General features: G+C 43.7%; 1 long non-coding RNA gene across 1 annotated transcript in view; it reads left to right on the plus strand.

Moving 5' to 3' along the window:
* The window catches only part of LOC116073000, a 22,151-nt gene extending 19,090 nt beyond the window's left edge, over positions 1-3,061 (plus strand). The window contains exon 3 of the long non-coding RNA XR_004111626.1: positions 2,689-3,061. This is a non-coding gene — a long non-coding RNA (uncharacterized LOC116073000). The remainder of the gene's footprint in view (positions 1-2,688) is intronic.
* The last annotated feature ends 4,622 nt before the right edge of the window (positions 3,062-7,683 follow it).

The following is a 7,683-nucleotide window of genomic DNA, read 5'->3' on the forward strand; positions in this document are numbered from 1 at the left end:
AAAAAAAAAAAAAAGGAGGAGTTTCTCTCTATCTTATTCAGAGCAGCAGCTACAAGGCAGAGTCAGGAATTTGCCGCCCCTCCCCCCATTTTTGGACAGCTCCTGCAGGCTGTGGAGCTGGGACCTCCTTAGGGACACTTCTAAAACCATCTGAGTTATAGCTGAGCTAGAGGCAGCTAGCGTGGAGGAGGTACAGAAAGAGCAGGAAGTAAATGCCAAAGGACTTTGCTATCATTCGGGGTCTGGTTTCTCCTGAGGGTGCTGAAAGTGTCACCTTCCTTCCTTTCACCATCACCGGGACACCAGCAGAGAAAGAAGCAAGCAGGTGCAGTTAGTTTGAAGGCCAGCCAGGAAAACCAGGGCTGAGAGCACCAGGTAACTTTTTCTTTGGGTTCAGGAAGCAACATCTGTGAAAGTGGAGCAAACAGGGTAAGCCTGGTAATTGGAAAAATTCTGCAGTGGGAAGGGCTGGACGCGGAACCAAGCTGAGGAGGAGACCTGAGTCACTGCAGGAAGGGGGCAGCAAAGGGGAGACTGTGGGTCCCTTCTCTGACAGCCAGATTAATTTTAAGTCCAAACAACAAAATTTTACTATGCCTCATGCAACATCTGGGACATTCTCATGCTGTAACAACAACAACAACAACAACCTTTTTATCTGAAATTCTAGTTTAATTGAGCACCTTGAATTTCTTTGGCTAAATTGGCATCCTTGCCTCTACTCCACCCCCAACCTCCTGCCTTTTCTAGACCTTCAATTCTCTTGCTCCACAGGTTAGATCAGGGGGTTGTGCGAGACCCTCACAAGATAAGGAAGGTCCTTTAGAAAGCAGCCAGTTTATTTGGAATGAACTAGCTACTGAAAGTCTATGGGCCCACTTTGGAGAGGAATTGCCATACAAGGGGAAGGCGGGCACTCATGGCCGCACCCTCTCCTAGGATTTTTTACCACTGGAATCATGAGGTATCTTTGAGATATGTTTCTTCATCTGTAAATAGAGCAAATGACCCTTCATTTCACAAATATAAAAGGTGATGGTGTAATTAAAATGACAAGAATAGCAACGTTGTACAGGAGGTACAAGACCAACATTGACTTTCATGTTCCCAGAACCTGCAGGATTAATACATAGACTTAATAAATTACAGCTATACATCTGTCTCTTCTCATAGTAGTAAAAGGCATATGGGGCTGGGGAGATGCCTCAGTCAGTGAACTGCCTGCTGTGCAAACTTGAGGACCTGCATTCCGGTCCCAGTACTCACTCAAAAGCTGAGTGTAACCATGCATGCCTGTAATCCCAGCTCTGACTGGTGAAAAAATAGGCAGATCCTAGGGGTTCATTGGCCAAATAGCCTAGCTGAATCAATGAGCGCCAGGTACAGTTGAAAGACCCATCTCAAAAGACAAGATGAAGAGTGACTAAGGAAGAGCCCAGCCTGGACCTGGCCACCACAGGTACAAACATTCCCACGTGCATCCATGTGTACTTGACACACTCACAGCAATGTGTATGTACAACACATACACACACACACACAGAGCAATGGATTTAAGAACAAATCATCGGAAATGGAAATCATGGCTGAAAAAGCAGCAAATGCAGAAGGAAAGAAGTTCTGGAAAAAGAAGAAATTTATCAATTAAAATTTACAAAGCAAACCATAGCAATTTTACAGATCTTGGTCTGCTAAAGGTTATCACATAATTTCTATAAATGTGTATAAATATTTAGTGTTTTCTAGTTGGAAATAAAGATTACTGACAAAAAACCCAAACCATCATCATCATCATCATCATCATCATCATCATCATCATCATCATCATCTAACTGAGCAAGGGTACATGAGTTCTTCTAGCTCAGTATCTTGTATCCAGTGTGGTCAGGGACAAAGAGGGAGTGTCAAATACTACCATCTTTTACACGTGTGTTCTGAAGTTCCAGTCAGTGAGCATGTTGGCCGCCAGATCACTATTTGAGAAGAACGTAAGTTGTTTTAGGTGCAGGTTTTCTTTAATTTCTTGCAGAATTCTCCGTGTCGAAAGCAACTTTAAGAACACAGTAGGCAGTCAGGACATAAATTTTAAGTTGATAAATGAAGCCTGTGGTGCTTTTTCAAAGTCCTAGGCGCATGGGCGGTATCGTAGACTCAGGAATGTGACATCCCATCTCTCGATTCATAGCAGCGCTGGTGGTATCCCCGGGGGCTGCGTGAGTATTTTGCCCACTTGGCAAATTACTTTCAAACTCCTACATAAACTCGAGATTCTGAGTCTGGGTGGTTTTCAAGGTTAAAATTCTCTTGCTATAAACCTTCTGGTTTTCATGACTGAGTGTTTATTTTCTGGGTTTTATGTGGAGATATTTAAAGGTAATGGTAACCAAGTAGTCTTTGCCTCCTTATGAGAGCCAAGTAGCAAATCGGATCTTGACATTTGTATGGAGAATTAGGAGGAGGTAGATACTTTTCCTGGTGTTATGAGTGTCAAATGGTGACAAAGTATACTAGCTGTTATCATTAGTATAACTGTACCTGAAGATAGAGGGTGGGGCCCAAGGGAGGCATGTGTCATTGTGGTCCTGTTCCCATTTTCATATAGTAACAGTCATCATTTTCTCACACTCGTGGATTGTATGGTGGTCATCCTGGGAGATGTCTTACCTGCTTTCCGTACTGTTTCCACAGCATGGAATTTTTCCACTGGAGACCCCAAGGCTGGTGGTCAACAGGTGAAGATCAACGGCTATAAGGCATCCCCTGTCGTAGGCCTGCAGGTGTTTCCAGCTACCTAGGACCTCAGCTGTGCTTCTCAGAGGGAACATCAGCAAACAGCCTCTGCCCAGGATCAAAGCTTCCTCACAGCATGGCACATTGAGGTGTTTGGAGTCTTTGGATGAAAACTCAAGGATCCATACAAGAATCTTCAGAGAACCAGATGAGTGGCCTACTACCTTGATGTGTAGGATTCCTCCTTGAAAGTTACCTTTATCTTCTTGCCAATCCCCGAGCCTGTCCGGATCAAGAGAGAGAATGCAAACTTCACTTTTATTTTAAAGCACATTTGTGAGCAGTGTGTGTATGCTAGACAGCGCCATAGTAGCCATCTTTGGAAACCAGAATCAGCCCCCTCTTCCTCACATGGAGAAACCATCCAATTGTTTCGAGCAGAGCAGTGACATGATCTGATTCTTCTAGACAAGGGTAGAAACATGAAAACAATTAGGAAACTATTATAATCATCCAGGCTGGAGGTGGCAGGAGCTAGGATGAGGGAGCCATGATGGATGTGGTGAGAAGCCATGTGGACAAGCCATGGAAGTATTGCTGGGACTTAGTGGGCTTAACTGGGAGCTCATTTTCACACATGTGAAATTTGGTTGCTGGGTGATGTTAACGTCTATAGTTAGGGGAGAAACACAGGTTGGTGGCATAAACACAGAAGGTGTAGATACTGAAAACCATGAAATTGAATGATGTCACCAGACTGTAGACAGACAAGAGAAGCATTGTTAGACTAGAATCCTGAGATATACCCATAGCGAGATGCCAGGAGGACTAGGATATGCTGGCTCTGAGACTGAAGAGTGGCCTGTGATGGAAGAGGATGTGATATACCCTGGCAACCAATGGGAAGGTTTTAGGAATTGCTCTGGGCTCAGCAAGGAAGATACAAAATGAGAATTTCTCATCTACTCTATCAACACAGATGGAACTTGATGGAGTGATTTTAGTGAGGTCATTTTGTAGGAGGGAATCATGAGAAATTGCAGATGGCAAGTATAACCATTGTATGTGAAATCTGGGGAATTTTTCAGGAAAGGGAAGAAGGTGTGAAAGAAGGAACTAATATCAAGAGAAGGTATCTATTTACCATACAAGATATCATTCATGTTAACGGTAAGAGTATCACTCATAATAGAGTGGCCAGGCTGCCATTCATTACCAAGAAGAGGAGAAGGACTGCAAGCATAGACTTGGGACTGTACTACCTTCTTTTGAAACTCACCTTTACATCTCACTATTTGTATGAACTTGGGCAAGACAATCTAGCTATGCCTTAGTCTCAACTAAACACATAAAATGATTATCTTAACTCACTGTAAGATGAAAGATAAGCAGCCATGTTTGGCTTTTGAAATGATTCTTGGTATATGGTAGATGATGATTCAGATAAATGATCACTACACTGATGGCAAATCCCCTGCTGGTATGATGGCCCCAGCTTCTTCTCCATGCCACTTAGAAGGAATTATAAAGTCCCAATGGCTACTAAGCTACTGATATAGTCACCATGTCGACATTGAATGAGCATGACCAGGAAATGATCTAGAAACTAATCCCAGTGATGGTCCAGACAGACAGATGAGCTCAGGGGGCTAGAGAGATGACTCAGCATGGTCCAGACAGACAAGTGAGCTCAGGGGGCTAGAGAGATGACTCAGCTGATAAAATACTTGATTCACAAGCATAAAGATACGAGTTCAGATCCCCAGACCCCATTTAAAACTCTGGGCTAGAGAAGACTTGGGCTTCCATCCCCAGAACTGGCAAGTAGACAGACAGACAGACAGACAGACAGACAGACAGACAGACAGACAGATTTAGAATCTGGGAGTGACAGTGTACATTTGTAAATCCTATGCTGAAGAAGTAGAGACAGGAGGACTCTTGTTATTCAGCCCAGTGAATCAGGGAGCTCTAGATATAGACAGAGTTTCTGACCCAAATACTAAGGCAAAGAGTGACTGATGGAGACACTCAGCATTAATCTCTGGCTTCCCTGTGAGCACGCACGCACGCGCGCGCGTGCGCACACACACACACACACACTCATATACACACACTCATATACACACACTAACACACACACACTAACACACATACAAACATACAATCATATTTGCATATATAGTCACACACACACACACACTAACACACATAGTCACACACACACATAGTCATACACACACAGTCTCTCACACACAAAAACACACACTAACACACACACAAACATACTCACACCCAGACACACACACATACACACACTATGGTACACACACATAGTCACACATACTAATACACAAATATACTCACACATAGGCACACACACACATTTGTATACACATAGACACATACATAGTCACACACATTTGTACACACACAGACAGATGCATACATACTCATACATATACACACATACAAACACACACACATATTTACACACCCATGCACACGCACATGCACATATGCATACACACACCACTCACATGAATGAGAGGGCAGACTCAGCACCTCCACAGGCTTCCCCACCCTCTGCTGAGCACAGGCTTCCACATCCTCTGCTGAGCACAGGCTTCCACATCCTCTGCTGAGCACAGGCTTCCCCATCCTCTGCTGAGCACAGGCTTCCCCACCCTCTGCTGAGCACAGGCTTCCCCACCCTCTGCTGAGCACAGGCTTCCCCATCCTCTGCTGAGCACAGGTTTCCCCACCCTCTGCTGAGGACATACACTTTTTTTTCTCCATCACACGCTACTCAAGGGACAAAAGTTTGTGGCAGAAAATTTTGTTTATAAATCTCATTTCCTGAGGATACTCCCCAAATAAAAGGTTTTATTTTTCCTTAACTTGCCCTATAACGATGTGCATCACAGAATTCAAAGCCATTTCTGGCTTTAAAAGAAAATATCCAGCTATGAGTTATCTGATGGCCTTTAGCAAGTGCGGATTCCTCAAGTGAAAGGCTGAGGCAGGGAAGTCAACAGCCCCATCAAACTCTTTAAACAGCCTGGGAGGTTTGAGGTTCTTTTTTTCTAAATTATTGTTGGATTCCTACTGGATTCATGCTAGAAAAACTTTGCAAATGCTGCAATAGTTATTTTTAAATAAATCTCTCTCCTGCTTCCATTCCCTAACTGGATTTCCTTGCCTCATTAAAGACAACGCTTTGAAAAAGACAAAACATATTCTTCAACTTACAACTAACCAAAGACAATCCCCTTAGGTGGGGTAGCTTTGTAATGTGTCATGGTAACTAAAGCCCCTTTTATTATAAGGGCATTTTTAGTAATTATGTAGGGACAATGGACATTAACTAGATTTGTCTTGAGTTACCCAGAAGGTATCTTTGAAAAACTCAGAATACTTACAACCTCCTAATTATACTTAGCCAGTCTTCAGGAGGAAGAAAACCTCTATGTAGGAAGAAATGAAATACTGAATAAGAAGAAATAAAGTTTAATGTCTTCAGGATCTTAAGAAAAAAACTCCTCTCCGAAATTTTTGAAAGAGAACTAGAAAAATGGTCAGTGGGTAAATGGCCAGTGCTTGCTGGGCAGCTTGTGACCCAAGATTGTTTCTGCCCTGCTCAACTGGGGCCCAGAGACTCCTGTACTGAGGGTGAGGGAGCAGCAGATCCTAGGGACTCACTGGCCAGCCAAACTAGCCAAAATGGTGAGCTTGGGGTTCAGTGAGAGACTTTGCCTCAAAACCAGGATGGAGAGCAATAGAAGGAGATACGGGAAACCAATCTCTGCTCTCCAGAGATACACACACATTGGAGGCACACACGCGCACACACACACACACACACGCACACACACACACACACACACACACACACACACTATACAGACAGAGACAGAGAGACACAGAGGGAGAGAGACTCACAGAAAGAGACAGAGAGATAAGGAGGGAGGGAGGGAGAGACAGAGACAGAGACAGAGAGACAGAGAGAGGATTCTTAAAAGCAGACTGACCCTCCTTGAGCCAGACAGGACTATGACTTCATCTCTAAAGCATCAACATTAGATGCAGGAGGTATGGGAGATCCCATCTTAGTCATATGAACTGAAGAATAGCCCTCAAAAGATAGCTGTAGAATACTTCAAACTAAAAAAATAAAGAGTGGATGCTGGACAGGTGAAGAATCACCAGCTGGGTGAGCTTCAAAGACACCACAGCACATCCTCCAGCAACAGTCTCTACTGGGCTATTGCACTGGGTTATACCGACAGGACCCATGGAAGGTCCTCGACTAACAGCCACCTCAAGGAGTCACTCATATCCCCAGTTTGTTCTAGGAATGTCTTCCAAAATGTAGTGTGTGTGTGTGTGTGTGTGTGTGTGTGTGTGTGTGTGTGCGTGTATGCAAAACTTTTTAAAGATTTATTTATTTTACTTTATTAGTGTTTTTCCTTCTTGTATATATTTGCACAGACATGTAGGTGCCTAGTGTCTGTGGAAGTCAAAAGAAGACATTAAATCTCCTGAAACTGGAGGTATAGATGGTTGTGAGCCACTGCGCTGGTGCCAAGAACTGATCCCTGGTCTTATGTAAAAGTAACAAGTGCTCCTAACTTCCGAGTCATCTCTCCAGCCCTAACGGACTTTTAAAAGAATTTGTTCTTCTCCAATGCCAAATACTGACTTCACGCATTTGGGGTCATTCAGTATTTCCTAGGTGCTGCTGATGTTGATGCAGGGAGGGGAGGACACAGAGACTGGGCAGCAAACTCCCTAGTTTCAAAATGTGGTGTCTCAATAGCCCCTTTGGGCTACTATTAACTTTGCTTTTGTGAGTTTCAGACTCTGAGTAAAAAACAAGGGGGGCCTCTCCAGCGTCTCTGAGCTGAGAATGAAGACTCTCTCTTCTGAAGATTCTCTTTTGCCCCAATGAGA

This window comes from Mastomys coucha, unplaced genomic scaffold (assembly GCF_008632895.1).
Source record: "Mastomys coucha isolate ucsf_1 unplaced genomic scaffold, UCSF_Mcou_1 pScaffold23, whole genome shotgun sequence".
NCBI lineage: Eukaryota > Metazoa > Chordata > Mammalia > Rodentia > Muridae > Mastomys > Mastomys coucha.